This window comes from Rhinolophus sinicus, linkage group LG10 (assembly GCF_036562045.2).
Source record: "Rhinolophus sinicus isolate RSC01 linkage group LG10, ASM3656204v1, whole genome shotgun sequence".
Classification (NCBI taxonomy): Eukaryota; Metazoa; Chordata; class Mammalia; order Chiroptera; family Rhinolophidae; genus Rhinolophus; species Rhinolophus sinicus.
In genome coordinates, this window is record NC_133759.1 from 1,169,240 (window position 1) to 1,186,525 (window position 17,286).

At 47.9% G+C, this 17,286-nt stretch overlaps 1 protein-coding gene across 17 annotated transcripts in view; it reads left to right on the forward strand.

Moving 5' to 3' along the window:
• Window positions 1-1,801: 1,801 nt before the first annotated feature.
• CHL1 (cell adhesion molecule L1 like) overlaps window positions 1,802-17,286 on the forward strand; it is a 151,122-nt gene continuing 135,637 nt past the window's right edge. For 4 of the 17 annotated variants that reach the window (XM_019755804.2, XM_074312202.1, XM_074312200.1 and 1 more), the window contains exon 1: window positions 3,201-3,337. The gene's annotated coding sequence lies outside the window, so the exon portion shown is untranslated. Of the gene's footprint in view, window positions 2,206-3,200; window positions 3,424-17,286 lie in introns of those variants that run through there. The other 13 variants (XM_019755806.2, XM_074312204.1, XM_019755805.2 and 10 more) reach the window with 10 other exon arrangements.

A 17,286-nucleotide genomic window follows, 5' to 3' on the forward strand; every position in this document is an offset into this window, starting at 1 on the left:
CCACCTTCCAGGAGGAGGCACTGGCCTGCGGGGTCCCAGGGCCCTGGAGGCCTGGATTCCTGCCTGCCTTGGACAATGTGCTAAAAATGTGATAACAGCCATGAGGTGCTTCTTGGATGTGGAAATTTAAGTCAACTGCCTCCATTTTGCATATCTTTAAAAAGAAATCCTTTTGTTGGCTAAAATACTTTCTATCTTTCTCTCAAATACTGTTTTTCTTTCTTCCTTAATCATTTGTCCTCCCTTCCTTTCCTTTTTTCTTACATACTTTTCCCTGTCTGTCACTTCCTACAAGTTAGTTGCCTGGGGTGAGTGTGTTGTGTATATGAGTATGGTAGCTTAATGGCTGTCCCTAGTAAGCCATGGGCTTACTGTGGGCCATTATTTCTTCATTTATATGCAGCAACAGAGGCTCAGAAATGTGTTGTTTCCCCTTCAAGAAAAACCGGTATTTAAGAGCTGGCTCTTCATTCTCTTGTTTCAGGTATGTGCCTGGGCACTCTCCAAGATATTTTGCATATTTGATTTAAAAAGAAGCAACTGGCCTTGTCTGTTGGATTTCCCACTGGGCCCAGCACCTGGGACAGTGATACATGCTAGGTGCTCAATAAATATACGTGTATTTTAGTGATTTGAATGCCGAGCAAACTAAGCAGAGAAAAGAAGAGCTGTGTGTTTAAGAGTAGCCTGAGGGCCTGGCCAGGAGGGAGTGCTGAGCCTTTTGCTCAGCGGGTGTTTACCCAGAGGGTGGTAAACGCCAGAGACCAACTCGGCTTTGTGTCTCCTTGACCTTGGAAATGTTTTTCTACAGGCACAGTATTTTCCCCGTTGGAATTTTCCTTAATATTCTATCTTTGTTTCTAGTTTAGAAAACATGCCACATGAATAATGATGCCTCGGGCGAAGAAATTACCCCAGCAGTACAAGTGAAACTCAGGACGAATCCTGCCCTCACTTGCGTTTGCAATTTGCAAGGCAGCCAGTAAGAACTGTGCCCACACATGAACTGACAGAGTCAGGGCTCCAAGGTTAGCAATTATTAAAATTTACAAGCCCGTTTATTCAAATATCGTATTCAGTTGCTTCTGAAGCATCATTCCGTGCCCCTTGCCTCTAGCTGCTCTCTCTAGTGACATCCACATCTGAGGGTAGCTCACAGCTCTGTGTCCCCATTGTTCCGTGCAGGCAGGAGAACAAAACCAATCTCACTGCCATAGTGGAGCGAAAATGAGAAGTCAATGATTCTAGTCGTCAGAGGACTTGAATTCAACGGGCGTTTGTTTAAGTGGTATTGTGTGAAAATGCTGGAAAAGCTGACCGTAGTGGGGCAAAAATGAAAGAGTATATAAATCACTTATACTGTCGATGACTGTGACTTTCCCAAAATAATTGTGGCATCCTAAAATAAAATGTATGGTTTTTGGTGGGATTGATAAGGCATCAGAAATGGCCTTTTGCATTGGAAATAAGTATGCAGGGCTTTCTTCTGCCCTAAGTGGCGAATTAATACAGAATAGATAAGAGAAACGTTAGGGAATAATACGGTGAAATTTAGAACATAAGTGTTAGGACAGTGTTGTAAAAGACGGTAAAGGTGAAAGGCGCCTTCATTTATGTCAGCAGTAATTTGGCAGTTTACGGAGGGAGCATCTTTTGTAAATTGCACAGCAAGGCCGGCCCGTCTGTAAGTGAGGAGGGAAAGCTAGCGCACATTTTCCCGCGGGCCGCGGCACCACGCCCCTCCAACCTGCTGCGGATGCGGAAGCCAGCCCCGCAAGCGTGTCTGGAATCTGCGCTGAGCGCAGCCATCCGAGCGGGAGGGGTCTGCAATCTCTTTTGCGGATAAAAGCGGCAGAGATCCTACCTCCTCTGACCATAGCTGTTGACCATGACGATCAAAGTTTGGGCGCCGTGCAAGTCCTAAGCCCGCAACTCTCCGTGTCCCGCGGGAGTGTGCAGAGGGAGGGACACGCGGCGTGGGGAGGGCGGCGGAGGAGGCGCGGCAGCCTGCGCCGGGGGCGTGGAGCCAGTGCGAGCCCGAGCAGGTCCCGCGCTCCCGCGGCCAGAAACACGGCCTGGCCGGGAGCTCCGTGGCCGCGCGCACCGCCCGGAGCTGGGGACCTGCACGTCCTCTCGCTGCCGGCCAGTTCCCGGAGGGAAGGCGCCCAACGCACCGGTGCCGGAGGCCACGCAGGTGTGTCTGAGGTGGGGCCATTGGCCGTGTCTGGCTCGCCCGGAGGTGGGAGGGGGTCTCCCAACTCGCCAGTAGCCAACTCTCCGGGCGGGATGGGGGGGGAGGTTCAGGGTTTGCTACTGGGAAGAGGGGTCATCCCACTGTGGACAGGAAATGGTGGGAAACCAGGGCTCCAGCCTGGCCAGTGTGGGGTGCTCCGAGGCTCCGAGGCCCTAAACCGGGAAAGACCCCCTTTCCCGACCTCGCTCCAGGGGGTCTGAGGCTGGATTCAGACAGCTGGGTCAGTCGGCGGAGTCAGCATGGTCCCTGAATCCTCCAGCCCCCACCTTCTCCGCCCGGTCTCCGGTAGGACAACCCTCCGTTTAGCCTCCAGTTTCCCTCACCCCATCCCTCCCTGCTCCCCGGAGAGCAGTCCACACCCAACTGGACAGTCCTGCCCTCTCGCGCGCGGGGGTCTGAGGTCCAGCTGGGTTTGCGGTCAGTCCTGGCCTCACTTCACTCCTCTCTGTCCCCGACCATCTCTTGGGTGGCAGGGCTTGGTACCCCCAACCCCCAATCTTGCTCCCACTCTCGGGACAGGATTCCAGATCCCGATGGGGTTCCGCATACGCTGCCAGCTTGAGACGGGGCAGGGGGGTGGGTCTGACGACAGAAGGGTGGGGGTGGGAAACGGGAGGGTTAGGAGCTACACCTCCACTGACCTCTGCCTCCCCCAACCTTCGCGAGGGCCGGGCCTGGTTGCCATGGCTCCCTGGTAGCCGAACTGGGGGAGCTAGAGATGCCAGTCACGGATGCCCCTTCTTCCTCTTTGTGTCCCTCTCTCTCGGTCTCTCTCTCTCTCAGTCTCTCTCTCCCTCCCTCCCTCTCTCTCTCTCTCTCCCTCCCTCCCCCTCCCTCCCTCCCTCCCTCCCTCTCTCTCTCTCTCTCTCTCTCTCTCTCTCTCTCTCTCAGTGAGGGTGTGTGGGGAGGAAGAGGGGAGAAAGTGATTAATTTGGAGAGCAGGGATTGGAGCCAGACGCTGGGAGCGCCAGCCCCTTCATCCCCACTCCCCCTGCTGGCTGCCAGCCGCACTTGCTCGTTCAGGGGCCGGGCTGAGGATTCCACCAAAACCCGGGTGGAGAAGCTGCCGCTGCGCGGGCCCAGGTACCCGCGCCCAGAGCCGTGGCCGGGGCTGCACAGGGGCGGTTTGAGGGTTGGGCTGTGGGCCCAGAAGGCGGGCAGGGGAAGAGGTGAGAGGCAGCGGCGCAAGCAGGTGTGAGATGGCCTCGCAGGGCGGCTCCAGGGGGGACCCCTGCCCTCGGGGCTCTGCGCGCAGCCTTGCCAGCCCGCGGGAGCCGCCGAGCAGCCAGCAGAACCGGCGAGAGGGCCGCCGGCACGCGCGTGCGCGGTAGTGCGCTCCAGGAACGCCTGGGGTGGGGTGTGGAGAGATTGCGCGTGCGCAGAGGTGGGCAACTGGTGAGCCACCTTGGCTACTGCTAAGCAGAGTCTTCCCCACGTGGCCACGTGGTTTGGAATTCCAGCTCCACCATCTATATCTGTGATGTGTGGTTTTGCAAAAGTGATTTAACTATGTGGTGCGTCAGTTACCCCTTTTATTAACAGGGATAATGTCAGTACCCTCCTTATGGGATTGTTGCTTGACTGGAATGAGATAATCCAAATAGACAGTTTAGCCTGGTGTCTGATGCATGAAAAATACGCAGAAGTTAGTTATGGTTGTTGATGGTGTTACTATGATGATGGTGTTACTAGTTATTCCTCAATTTAATTAGAGATAGTACGGTCTCGTGTCTCTGTATCTTTACTGAAGGTAAAATCTTGTGTTTTCTAATCTTGAATATCAATTAATATTCTGCCCAGTCCAGCTCCTCCAAAGCTCTGGGTGGCAGCAGATGGGACAATAAAGCTGACCAACTGCTGGTCGGGTTGGCTTGTCAAGATGTGGGTGGAGAGAGGAGCTTCGAAAGCCATTTGGGGAAACTCTCAGAGACCAGGAAGACAGTGTTTCTTCTAGGCTTTGTGTAAGACTGTGAGTTCCCTCTTTCCCCTGCTGATGTGCCAGTTGGCTTTGTCGCAATCCCATCTTCTTTGTGATGGAGCATCCTGTGGCTTTCATAATTTCACAAGGTTCTAGGATCTAGTGTGTAACCCAGCTTCCCACTTTATGGCCGTAAGTGCTGCCGTGGATTTCCCTCCAGTAATGGCGGAGCACAGTGTGTCATGTCATTCCTCACAAGCTCCTGATTATCAGTGAATCATTTGGGATGAATGGTTACTTCTGGGTCTGTGTGAGTACTGGCTGTGGCAACTCACCAGACATCACTTTGGGGACATGTCTGTACCCACCTCACTGCAGAAGTGCAGGACTATGGTGATGAATATCTGTTTTCCAGATTGTTCTCTATTGCATCTGTATTTAAAGGAAAGGCTGGCTGTAGATGTTTAATGCTACCACCTGGTTACACAGGTGCTCCATTTTACCTGGTCATGAACGAACCATAGACCCGGGGACCTAATTGCACGCCTGACAGGGTTGATATTGTACATAATATATGTATTGCCTTTAAGTTAATCAATCCCATCAAATGAACGGTTTTAAATAACTTCTTTAGAAATCACTTGCTTATTAAAATATAAGCATGTCTCTGGATCTGAAGCAGGTAAGACCAGACAGATGTCACCATCACAAAGTTCCTCGTGACTTACAAAACAGACCTCACCTAGAAAATATTTGCTGGACAGAAACTTGATTTTATAGTTTACTTCTGAAATCTTTGCAGATAGCTTGTTTTTTGACTCAAAATGGCTTTGTTGAAATAATTAGGCTGGTTCCTTTTCATGAAGTATTAAATAAGAGTGGTGATCAAGGCTGGATTCTTATTCTATTAGTTTTTATCTCATAAAAGCAAAATTAAGCAGTGGAGGGAGGCCAGTGACATCAGGCCTGAGGGAATGATTGTCAGGAAGCCCCCACCAGTTCAGTGGAGTTTGCCCTCAGGTTTGACTTATGCATGACAACACCCCCTTCTTTACAGTGAGCATGCCATCTCTGAGAGGTTCCTTGAGGAATTCCTGGGACAGCTCACCTGAAATCCACATGATCATTTGCATATTGTTTTCCAGGAACACTGGTATTAAATGCTTTATTCTCTGGAAATTATTTTGGCCTTTGATTTATGGCAGCCAACAATGCCATAGAGCCTAGAAACAAAAATTTAGCTTTTCACTATTTTATATTTTACCTAAAAATCTAAGCAGTCGTGCACATGGAAAGCTCGTAAGTTAGGTCAAAGACAAAAGATAGCTGTGGAAAAAAATCACAGATCTGGAGGTGTCAGGTCCTGAATTGGGGGGAACTAATTGACTTGCAAAGGTGTAATCCTGAGGACCAACTGTCTCTATACTAAGGTTGTTTTGAGTGGTGTACTGTATTATGTGATTCAATCAGTGCCCTTTGTTATTTTCTCAGACCCAGACTGAGAATACTATAGTTTCAATTATGAACATTTTGATTACAGCTCCATTCCAACTAATTCAGTCTGAAGAAAATGCAATTATTATGGTGATTTACACACAATATGCTAAGTTAACACAGCTAATGAATGAAAGCATAATAATATTCTTCCTGTTCGTTCCTGGAAAAATATTGTGCTAAGCATTCTTTCAAAGAAAAGATCACGTTATTCACCAGCATTTTGTGGCTACCTACAAGTAGGATTGGCATTGAGCCATTTTCTCTGCTGTTAAAGTGGAATCTCACATTTTGGCCATCACATCCCTCTCACCCTCTTTTTTTGGAAGGGTGGGGAAGGAATGGAAACAGTTCTCAATTTAATTAGATACAGTGCTTTCTCCTTTCTCTACATCCTTATTGGAGGAAAGGTTCTGTATTTTTCTCATTTCGGAGGCTAGTTAACACCTTAAACATTACTAATAGGCGTGCTCACAGTTTGTTTTATGCTGTCGCAATAGTGTTGTTAGTTAATTATAGCTTTCTCAGTAGCACCATGTAGAGAATAATGAATTAACACATCCCTTTTTGATCAAAAGAACATCTGAGTTTATCTTCTGAGAATAAAAGTGTTATTGTGTTACTGAAAGTCACTATAATTTTCCCAAGAAACAAATTGGTTGGCATTCCTAGCACTGGGATAAGAAGCCTGCGAATGAGTCGGATTGATCACAGACGGGAGGGAAAGGGCTGTGGTTGCTTGGCAACCGAACATTACTCTTCAATTTCTTCTGGTATATTCATCCAGTAAACTAGAAAATTCTGTTTTGTTAACGAATGTTTTTAGTCAGTGCACAAATAGACCATAACTAATTGAGATTTTTATGTATTGTGGGTAAAAAATGATTCTGCTTACCTTCCCATTGTGTATAGATAACAAAAGTACAAGACAAAGCATATTCTATTTTCTTTTTTTTTTAATTCTGTAAAATGTGTTTATTTCATTTTCACATTAATTTGTTTCTACCAAAAAATTATAACTTGTTTTTCTCTTTGGACGTCAAATTATTAATTGTGTGTGTGTGTGTGTGTGTGTGTGTGTGTGTGTATGTCTGTGTTTAGTCATAATTTTTTAGTAAGAACCAGAGTCTGAACTGACATGAATTCTTAAAAAATCCCGATTTACCAGTTGAGCTGACAATTTGGTAAATTCAGGGGGGCATAAACATGCAATCCAGGTGGCGCTGGTAGATGATGGTGAGAATAATAACGTATTGAATTTGGCAAATGTGTAAATACACTCTCTCCTTTGCCCAGGGTTCTTCTGGTGGCCTTGTCATGGTCTCCCTTCAATGTTTGGATGCATTTCCTTTTCCCTGTGGGTTCCAAGTAGGAGTTCGGCAAAGCCATGGGTGTCTTCTTCTGAGTCCCCTCTCCGTGCCTCCAGGGGCTCCAGTAAACATCTTTGTAATTCAGGCTGTGAATTTTAGTGTGTGTCACAATCCCTTCTTACGCTGTAGAATCCTTGAGGGCACACATCCCATTTGAGCATCTCATAAACGCTCAGTGTCTGGTACAGTGGGAAACACGCTGGGTGGTGGGTAACAGCACCGCTGTCATAGTCAGGCTGTGGGTTCAAGTGAGGGCAGCATTCGTACCCAGCTCATGTGTGTGCTTATGAGCGTGAAATGGGACCATATGTGCGGACAGCTTAGTGAACTTATCAGGTACTCAAAACTTTGTGGTTTTTATTACAGTAATTGTTATCCTTTTCTTCCATGGTCAATGTATGAATGGAAAGAGAGAGAGAGAGAGAGAGAGAGAGAGAGAGAGAGAGAGAAACACGTGTGTGTGTGTGTGTGTTTCCTTGTGCGTGTGAATCAGTGTGTGCCCTGAGTGATGGTGCACGTAGAAGAGTGTTGATACCTACATCAGTTTCACTCAAACATGAGCAGTGGTTGTCTTGCAATTTTAAAGCTCCTAATAGTTGTCCTCGGGCTTGGCCCACATGAGAACCCCCTGGAGAGCTTTTTAAAGGTCCCAACCGGAACAATTCAGTGAGCACCCTGGGTGTGAGCGGGCCTGTGGATTTGGAAAGCTTCAGGTGAGAGGCTGCATGTCCAGGGTTGAGAACGGGCGCTGAGTTGGGAGGCCTTCTGTAAGATCGCCCGGGCCTGGGGCATTGGCGCACAGTTAGCCCGGTTCCTGAACAGCTGTGGCCAACCTCTGAGGTTTCTCTCACTAATCCCTGTGGTTTAAATGGCACTTTATTCTCTGAAGAGCTCAAATGCACATTTTGTTGACGGTGTATTATTTCATTCTCCAGCCAGGTATCTCAGTGAAGGTGGTGGGAAAGAAGTATTTATCCCGATTTTGCAAACAAATGGAGCGAGCCATACTGAAATTTCAATGATTTGGTGAAATTCATACGTTTAGAACAGGCCCTGATATTACGATTCCTGTGACTTTCGAGCTCTGGATGTTTCTCTTTGGCCTTGAGATGTCAAAGGAGGGAGTGAGAGTTATGGTATTTGGACTAATTGTGTAAGAAAAAGCTGCATAGATGAGAACTTCTACACTTCTTGTTATGATTATGCATTGTAATAAAAAGCAGACTTTTTCCCCCAAAGAAGAGGCACCCACCATAGTCTATTTAGGATCCAAACTGATGTCCCTTGGATGGAACCCAAGTTACATATGTGTTTTATTTGCCCCAAGGAGTGTTTAAGATATAGTCAGGCATATTTTAAAACTCGAGATTTTACATACAAGTTCCTATCTCTGATTTATCGTGAAAAATGTGATATTCTTGCAGTATTGGACGTGAGTGCTCAGGTGGCGGACAGCGGCCTGGGCTGGACCTGGCGAGCATGTCCGGTTGGTGCTCCTAACGGATCCGAAGTTCTGTGTCTCCTCTGGGGAAAGCCCGGCCTCCCCTGCGCTCACTAGGCCTTGTCTAGTGCACACGTCGTCCTCCAAGGGGCAGTGGAAGGGAGTTTACAGAAAGGGCCGCATCGTTTTGCACGGGGCTGAGGGAGGCCAACAAGGGCTGCTGCACCACCCCTGCAGTCATACTGCCTGTTGTCCAGTGGGACAAGAGGAAAGAGAAGTTACTAGAAGGAGGAGAGAGCAGAAGCTCTGGGGCACGGCTGCCAGACTGGACGCTCGGTTTGGGTGGAAACATGGCCACCATCAGATCTCCTCCCGCCCCAGACCCACTGCTCCTTCGTCAGGGCGGCCGAGCCACCTGGGGCCAGGTGCTGTGCAGAGGTCAGTTTCCTCTGCACAGAGCAGGATGGAGGAAGGTGGAGAATGGGTCTGAGGCTGGTGTGTTCGTGATAAATCTTCATGAGAAATATCCAGCTCACCTTGAAGACCTCAAGGTCATAGAACATGGGCAAAGGGCGTGGAGCGAGCCCACTTGCCCCACATGGGAAAGCTTTGCATCTGCATGCAGGGCCATCCCGCCCTTTCTCCTCTGGCACTCCCTCCCCACCTTGTGTCACTGCCCAGGTAGGCCAGCACCTGCCAGAGGTGCTTGTCAGCTGCAGCCTCCAAACTTGAAAACAAATTTGTCTCCCTGTGTTCTCTGTGTCCCGAGATGAGAGCAGACAGAGCAGAGAGAGTCTTGCGGGAGGCACGTTTCGGCTTCTGTGGTGACAGGCTTGTATTTTTCGCAGACGCTCCTCCCTAACAGAAGCATTGGCTGTGGTGCTGGGGAGTGCGGGTGTCATACCCGGCGTTGGGGACACCCTCACATAACAGTCTGGCAGCCTCACGTGCCTGGAACCCGTGCAGTCTAACCACTGAGGGGACCCCTCTCTCTGCATAGTGGTGTCAGGTGAGGAGGGTGGCCAGCAGGCCAAGGGCGTCCGAGCTGAGGTGTGGCCTCCCACCAGTGTGAAGGGACAGTCAGGTAGGAAGTAGGAGGTGGCCGTTTGGGGCCACTTGATGCTGTTAGAGCTGAGTGTGAGTTCAGTTTGTGGTTGCCTTGAAGACCTTTGCTACAGATGTAAAGTGATGGGATACCAGCTTATTATGGGGTGTGTGCAAGGGGCAGAACACATCTCATGCGCAGAGGGTGAAGGGGAAGATGGATATTGGCCTTTTCTGAGATCTGGACACTTGGCACCATGTTTCTATCCATTTAGAAAATTACTTTTGAAGATTCCTAGGTTTTAAAAAAATCATAATGTCTTGCATTATTTGGGTGGTTTAAGCTCTTTGGAGAATTTTCTCATATCATCTCATTTGACTGATGTTTGCAACAACATGGTGAACACAAAGGCACAAGTCTTAGCCCATTTTATAGACAAAAACCTCAAGCGAGTTAGAGAGCTGGCTGGGCAGTGGTGACAGCAGATCACTGCTCACATGTCCTGCTGGGTACCCGTTCTGAGCCCACACCACTGCTTTTAGTTTCTTGTTTGAAAGAAAAACATTCTGTAACTGATGGTGAATCTTTATTTTTTTGAACAAATTCAGTTTATATATAAGCTGAGGCGTGCAGTGAGTCTCGGGGAAATACTGAGAGCTTCACCAGTTCCGTGTCCCAGGTGGAATGTAGCCCAGCCCAGAGCGAGAAATTCAGTTCTCCATAACTTCCTTACTCTGTGATGATTGATGGATCGTGGTCCTGTGAGACACTGACAGCGACCAATCATGTCAAAGGCTTCGCTGAACCACTGGCGCTCTATGCTGAGACAGGACACAGCCGTGCCAGGCAGGTGCTTCAACAGCCGCCCCTTATTGACTGTTTATCGCGTATTTTGTAATCTCTGCATCAGTGACTTGAGGAAAGTACTGTCATCGTAGTGCCCATGTAAAGCTGGGTGACACAGACCTGGGGGTCCTTGTCCAAGCTTACACAGTGTGGCTTCGAAGAGGCAGAGCCCAGAGTCAAACTCGGAAGTGTGTGACTGCCAGCCCCCAGCTCTAAGAGCTGCTGTAGGTGGCCTCGTCCCCGGGCTCCTCCAGACCCAGCCTTGGCTCAGGCTGCGTGACGTGGGACCTTAGCCGGGTGCCTTCTGGACAACAGACGTGGATTCCTCGCAGTCGTGGAGGCCGGCATCTGAGAGCAGGGTGCTGCGTGGTGCGTTGCCACGAGGGCGTGCTTCTGGGTGGCAGACGGCTGACTTCACGTTGTATCTTCACAACAAGGGAGCTCTTTGGGCGCTAATCCCATTCATGGGGGCTCCATCTGTGGCCTAGTCACCTCTCAAAGGCCCCACCTCCTAATGCCTTCACATCAGAATAGGGTTTCAACCCATGGATTAGAGGGCACAGCATTCCGCCGTTGCACACCTGTTCTGATCTCTGGGGCCTCACTTCTCAAGTGTGCCGTGTCCCTCTGTGCCCCGTCAACTGGCATGACTAACTGGGGTCTGCAGCGAGGACCAGCGCCTGTCCCTGCCGTCCACCCGCACTGAACTTCTGTGTCTCAATGTCGCAGGTAAACGTGGATGAGCAGCTCTGCAGGACCCTTCCTGGGGTGTTAATGACAGTGTGTACTCAGCCCAGGCACGTGGCATTTCAGAAGAGGACTTAGAGCCCATGCAGAGGGTTCGTTGTCAAGAGCGTCCGTGTGGGGCACGTCCTGGGAGAGTGGACACGTGTGTTCTCTCCAGAGTCGTGTCATAAAAGCTGCCGGTGTCTGAGCCTTCCTAGAACAGGCCCTGGCACCAGCATAAAGACCAACCTTGACCTTCCCCAGAGCTTTGCTTGGCCTGGTTTCCATCTCTCGCTTCTTGGCTGACAGGTTTCTGATGCTCGATTATCAGTAGGCCTCATGTCTGGGTGTTACATGCAACCACCTGCGTTCACAGGGGACATTTCCACACAGGTGAGTCTCTACCACTCCAGTTAAGATGGAAATCGTTGGTGATGGCAGATGCCTGACTGTTCTTGAAAATGATTCCTAGCCTAGCAATGACAGTATCTTACTGGCAGCTGTCACTTAAGATAAGGTTTTGGAGAGGAAATAATTCACCTGTGTTCTACGAATGGTCAGGATATTTGGAATTTTTGAAAGGTGTTTGATTACTTGGTTTGGGGTATTTAGAAGCAAGTGTTAATTCGTTTAATGTGTAAAATACAAATGACATTCTCAAGTTCCCGGTGACTCCGAAAGGCCCTTTCTGGGTAATAGACATGGGTTCCCCGCTTCGGCCAGACTGCAGACCCGGTTTCCTTGGACTAATTCACATTAGATTAAAACACTGAAGGCGTTAGACAGTGCCAAGAGATTGAAAGCATTGCTGCAGCGGTGAGCAAACAACAACCTACCAGAGCTAACGTCCATAGACTACACAGGACGGGGAATACACTGCTGCAGGCCATTTGCTATTGTTCGCTGGTTGGAGACACTATTTTCCTTGAAGGAGATCTAAGTGAGTGGATAAAAATAGAAAGCAAAAGAAAGGTGTTTACATTTGACCTTGATCTCATTTCACTTTGTAACCTCTGGCAGCTCTCAGTGGAGCTAGATTTCAAAGGGTCTCAACAGATTACGTTTTCCACACACACACACATTCTGCATGTAATTGATTTGGGCAGATTTGAACACAATTGATTTGCTTGAAATAAAGGACCAGCATTGAGCAATTCAGGTGCAACTCATGTGAGCTTTGGTGAGTCAAGTTCAAATACATTCGTTTGCCCTTAACCACTGTCCCCTCAAAAAAGGACTGGGCTGTTGCCAGAGTGAAAGCCATCCCAGTTATGGGTAAAAATGGATATGAGTGGTTTGAATTGGAAATTGACCTCCAGACCAAGCTCCTTTGAGCCTGGGTTAGTGCTTTCTTTGTTCGGGTTACAGCAGCTGTAAACTGAGGCTGGAAGCCTTGACCATGGGCTCAAGGTGGCAGTTGGGGGATTAATGAGCTAATACTTGGGAAGTGCTTTGAAGATAAAAGTGCCAGCTATTATTATTGCTAATAAACCATTTTTCTCCAGTGTAATTTTGGACAGCAGCCATTAAAAACCCATTACTGTATTTAACAGTAAAACAGTCGGCTCCAGCCTAGTCTTTACCGCTGTGATGAAGCGTGCATCCCATTTCCCCGCCCTCCACATTCAGAGATGAGGACCAGGGACAGAACGGTGCACGTCATCATTTTCGGGTTGACCAGGCCGGATGCCTAGAGTGGAAGGTTGTCTGGGGTTCTCTGCAGAAAACTGGGCTTCAGGGGAGACTCCCGTGGCTGCCCTTTGGTCCTGTGGCCTCTGAAGGGGTGCAATGCCCAGGTCGGGGTTCCTTGTTAACTGGATTTATGTTGCATTTCTTGCCTTTCAAGGCTGCACCCTGGCATCTTTGTGGTTATTTGGAGCTGGTTCCATGGATGAAACAAGCTCATTGGGGGTGGTTATATGTGGGTGCACATGGGTGGGGTCTGCATGCTCTTCACAGCTCATCTCAGACCAGAGTGGAGACGCAGCCATCCTGCAGCTGCCCCGGCGTAGATGTTAAAGATACAGGGGCCTGAATTGTGCTGCAGAGTTTATCAACCTGTAATTGCCATGGGCATAAGGCCCTGAACCCCAGTGTACTTGGACCTACGTCCTAAAGTATCCAGTGGCACCGGGCAGTGTCACTGTCGCCCCGAAGGCTGCAGCAAAGCCCAAGTCCCCTGTGCTGTTAACCACTGTGCCAAGACACAGAGTGAGTCAGTCGTTGTCATGGTAACCGTAGTCCTTGGGCGTTTACTGGCAAGCTACCGCCAGCATTTAAATCCTAGGCCACTGTCTAAAAGTTGATCCAAAAAGGCCTCCTAGCAACTTAATTCTCTCTCTAAAAGTCACCAAAATACAAATGTTTCATTATGGAAAGACCACCCTCCTTCAATGACTGTTTACTCTTAATTCAGGACTCATTCTAATAAGCATAAATGTCTTTTATTTTAGTGGATGACAGAGTATAAACTAGAGCAGATGAGGTCACTGTGCAGATTCAGTCACAGATAAATGAAGTTCCATCTAAATCCCTCCATCAGGAGAGGAGAATGGCGAGAATGTAAGACGAGGCAAAACTCATCATGATTGTATGGCTGGTCCTGAATCATTACATTAGGAAATACTTTCAAATTAAACAAATTTCAGTATATCGCCTATAGGCGTACAGATCATGTGAAACCCTCTTTCCTGGTGATGTAGCTTTTTAGGAATGTTAAATACAAATACAAAACAGCAACAATAAAACCCCCAAACCGCTTACAAGCTGTCCCTCTAGAAGCAACGCACGGATCACCATCCACGGTATTGTTTGCAGGTAAGGCTTTGCATCAACCACAGTAAGTGTATCACTGTGTGTGTGTGTGTGTGTGTTCTCAAGACTTTTATTAAAACATAGCTAACATACAATATTATATTAGTTTCAGGGACACACCATAGTTATTCAACATTTATAGACCTAAAGAAGTGATCACCATGATAAGTGCAGCAACCATCTGACACCATATGATGCTGTCACAATATTATTGACTGTATGCCCCACGCTGCACATCACATCCCATGACTTATTTGTTTCATACCAGGAAGTTTGGACCTCTCATTCCCCTTCACCTTTCCCCGCTTTTTAAAACAATTTTAATTATATATAGTTGTCTTTCAGTATTATTTTATATTAACTTCAGGTGTACAGCATAGCTGTTGGACATTTACATAATTTAAGTGATCCCCCTGATTAGTTTAGTGCTCACCTGGCCCTGTACGTAGCTATTATCATCTTATTGACTATATTCCCTGTGCTTTACTTTACATCCCATGACTATTTTGTAACTACCAGTTTGTACTTCGTTATCCTTTCGTCTTTTTCACCCTGCCCCCAACCCTTCTCCCATCTGGCAGCCATCAAAATGTTTTCTGTATCCATGAGTTTGTTTCTGTTTTGTTTGTTTATTTTGCTCTTTAGATTCCATATATAAGCAAAATCACACTGCATCTGTCTTTCTCTGTCTGACACTCCACTCAGCACAATACCCTCCAGGTCCATCCATGCTGCTGCAGATGGTAAGGACCCACTCCCTTCCCTGGACGAGCAATATTCCATTGTATATATGTGCCACCTCCTCTTTATCCATCTTCCATCAATGGACACCCAGGCTGCCTCCACATCTTGGTCATTGTAAATAATGCTGCAATGAACATACAGATGCACACACATCCCCTTGAAGTAGTGTTTTGGGTTTCTTCAGATAAATACCCAGAAATGGGATTACTGAGTCCTTCTTTGTCTCTTTTTATAGCCTTTGTTTTAAAGACTATTTTCTCTGGTGTAAGTATTGCTAACCCAGCTTCCCCCCAACCTCCCCACCCCCATTTTCATGAAACAACTTTTTCCACCCCTTTACTTTCAGTCTTGTGTGTGTCTTTTCATCTGAAATGAATCACTTTTAGGCAGCATATGTAAGGGTCTTGTTTTCTTATCCATTCAGTCCCCCTATCTTTAGATTGGAGCACTTAATCCATTTACATTGAAAGTAATTTTTGATAGATATGTAGTTATTGCCATTTTTTCACATTTTTTTCTTCTTAAAGAAGTCCCTCTAAGATTCCTTGTAACACTGGTTTGGTGGTGATGAACTCCTTTCACTTTTCCTCGTCTGGGAAGCTCTTTATCTGTCCTTCAATTCTAAATGATAGCTTTGCTGGGTAGAGTAATCTTGGTTGTAGATCCCTTCTTTTCATTACTTCTAATATTTTATGCCAATCCCTTCTGTCCTGCAAAGTTTCTGTTGAGAAGTCAGTTGACAGTCTTATGTGGGCTCCCTTATAAGTTACTAATTGCCTTTCTTTTGCTGCTTTTAAGATTCTCTCTTTGACTTTAATCTTTGGCATTTTAATTATGATGTGTCTTGGTGAGGGCCTCTTTGGGTTCATCTTATCTGGAACTCTCTGTGCTTCCTGGACTTGTATGTCCATTTCCTTCACCAGATTAGGGAAGTTTTCAGTCATTATTTCTTCAAATAGGTTTTCAATTCCTTGCTTTCTCTCTTCTGCTACCCCAATAATCTGAATGTTGGTATGCTTGATGTTTTCCCAGAAGTCCCTAAATTCTCATTTTTTGGGATTCTTTTTTCTTTTTGTTGTTCTGGTTGAGTGTTTTCTGCTACCTTATCTTCTAAATTGCTGATTCGATCCTCTGCTTCATCTTATCTACTGTTGATTCCCTCTAATGTATTCTCCATTTCAGTTATTATATTCCACATTTCTGACTGGTTCTTTTTTATGTTTTCTATCTCCATTTTTATCTCTTTGTTGAAATTCTCCCTAAGATCATTGAGCATCCTTATAACCAGTGTTTGGAACTCTGCGTCTGGCAGATCACTTTTCTCCATTGTTTAGTTCTTTTTCTGGAGCTTTGTTCTATTCTTTCATTTGGGACACATTTCTTTGTCTCCCCATTTTGGCTGATCCCCTGTGTTTGTTTCTATGTGTTATGTAGGGCTGCTATGTCTCCCAGTCTTGGTAAAGTGGCTTTATGTAGTAGGTGCCCTGTGGAACCCAGTGGTGCCGTCTCCTGGTCACCAGAGCTGGGTGCTCCAGGTGTGTCCCTGTGTGTGTCCTCCTATTGAGTCTGAGCCTTGGTTGCTGTTTGCACATCAATGGGAGGGACTGACCCTCAGGCTCACTGGTTGTGAGGACTGGCTGTGACTACAGCGGAGGAGCCGTGTGCAGGGGCTGAACGTGCAGAGCAGGTTTACTTTAGCAGAGCTCTGCCCAGCCTGCTCTTTGGGTGTGTTGTCCTTGGAGGCATCAGGGTGGTGCTGTGGCTTGATCTGAAGCTGACCGCTGGGTGGATTGATTCTGGGGCCTCTTGGGAGGGGCCCCACCACAGGCCAAGTTCAGCCACAGCCTGTGCCCCGCCCAGGGCCACCTGGCATGAGCCACAAAACAATCCACAGATGGCCACCACCTGTGCTGGGCTTGGAGGTGCCTCGAGAGGCCAAGCTGCTAGCTGAGGCCAGCTGATGCTGGTGCTGGGCTTGGGGCTGCTCAGCCAGAGGTATCTGTCATGCCTGGGCCTGATGCTGTTTGTTTGGGGTTTGTGAACCTTTGAGAGATTTCAGGAAAGTTCAAAGCAGGAGCTAAGTAAGACAGGTTGTTTGTAGGGAAAAGCCACTGGAAGCAGCTTGGGTGTGCCCGAAAGTTGGGTTGGGTGGGGCCTCAGGGAATCAAGGCCAATGAACAGTGTCAGCCTGTTTGTTGGAGACGCAGATATAGCACCCACCTGTGTGTGCATGTAGGGACAGGGGGCGCTCAACAAAGAAACCATGGCCTCAGCCAGCTCCTCTGTCCGGGAGAAAGCTGCCCGTCCAGCCCTTGCCCAGTGGCCAGACAACTCAGTTCCTCCCCACATGTCCCTGTCGCCTTTTGAGCTGCTGTCCCAGCGCCTGAGCTCAGAGCCAGTGAGTCCATCAGTAGGTAAGTCCGTGTGTGGTCCCTTTAGGAGGGGCACCTGGGACTCCAGCTGCCCTCCATCTCACTCAGGCACAATCTGCCCTGGTTTCCACAACCAGGAGTTATGGGGACTTTTCTCCCTGATACTGGAACCCTGGGCTGGGGAAGGGCTGGGACCTCTCGCTCCTCCAGGAAGTACCTCTGTAGCCAACATATCCCTCCTGATTTTTACTGGTCACACGTA